Consider the following 1522-nt stretch of genomic DNA (forward strand, 5'->3'; position numbering starts at 1 on the left):
TTAAATATATATATATTCAACTAGCATTTCATGGCCGTGTGCCAGGCCAACATATATACATGTATGTATGTATATATATGTATATGTGTGTATGTATGTATATATATGTATCTATCTATCTATCTATCCATGTATATACATGTTTATGTGTATGTATATGTATATACATGTATGCATGTGTATACATATGAATATGTATGTATAATTATGTATGTTTTATATATATATATATCATACATATAAAGGACACACATACATACAGCAGGATACCACATAATGATCTTGCAGTCATCGATGAACAACATATACAATGTGTGGTCCCATAAGATTATAATGGAGCTGAAAAATTCATCTTGCCTAGTGACCTTGTAACATTGTGCACCACTGTGGCCTTACTGGGGTGGTGCTTTTCTACAAATTTTTGCACAGCTCCTCAGGTTTTACATATCTCCCTGATCTCATTTGCAGTGAGGGATTCCTCTGCACTTTCTCACTTCCTCTGCAGACGACATCTCCGTAACCTCTTGCTTTTTGGAGATGATCACCCATAATCTGGCAGAGAGAGAAAGGGGTTGCGGGGAGACATTGGCTCAGTTGTGATCATGTGATGTTTGGCATCACATACCGCTTGCATTGCAAGACAGCCCTCATTTATCAAGTTACAATTTATTGGAAGTGCTTGTCTTGCAGAACGCTCACAGGTTACTACTCACAAGCCAAGGTTTTACTATACCTGACAATAATAAACTAGTATGTTGCTGGTTTACATATTTGCTATACTTTTTATTGTTATTTTAACAAGCTCTCCTTTTATTCATTAAAAAAAAAAAACAAAAAACTTAACCATACAACAGTCCTAAGCAGGTCCTTCAAGAAGAAGGCAGTGTCTTCATAGGAGGAGACAGCTCCTTGAGGTAACTGCCCCAGGATCCTCCAGGGGCACAAGGTGTGGAAGAGGAAGATAGTCATATTGATGATCCTGTGGGTCTGGGCTAATGTGCGTTTTTGTGTCTTAGTTTTAAAAGTTAAAAAAAATTAAATTTTAAAAATAGATAAAAGCTTATAAAACAAGGATATAAAGTATTTTTGTACAGCTATACAATATGCTTGTGCTTTGAATTAAATGTTATTACAGAAAGGTTAAAAAACTTTAAGAAACCCCCAAAATCCAAATTTATAAAAGTAAAAAGTTACAGTAAGTTAAGGTTAATTTATTATTAATTCTTGAATAGTATAGCCTAAAGTTCTGTGTTTGTAAATCTACAGTAATGTACCAACTCCCCACAATGAGTGCAACCATTATGTACTGCAGCATGCACTAAGAAAAGTAAAACTTAAAAAAAAAATAAGTCTACACTCATGTGCAATGATGTCCTTGCCCTCGTCGAGTGCTCTGACTCATGCAGAGCAACTTCTAGTCCTGCGAGCTCTATTTGTGGCCAGTGCACGCTGCAGGTGAACCATCTTTCATCTTTGATACTGTATTTTTCATCACCTTTCTATATTTACATATACAGATGCC

Source organism: Fukomys damarensis, unplaced genomic scaffold, assembly GCF_012274545.1.
Source record: "Fukomys damarensis isolate Sample0158 unplaced genomic scaffold, DMR_v1.0_HiC HiC_scaffold_15, whole genome shotgun sequence".
Taxonomy (NCBI): Eukaryota; Metazoa; Chordata; class Mammalia; order Rodentia; family Bathyergidae; genus Fukomys; species Fukomys damarensis.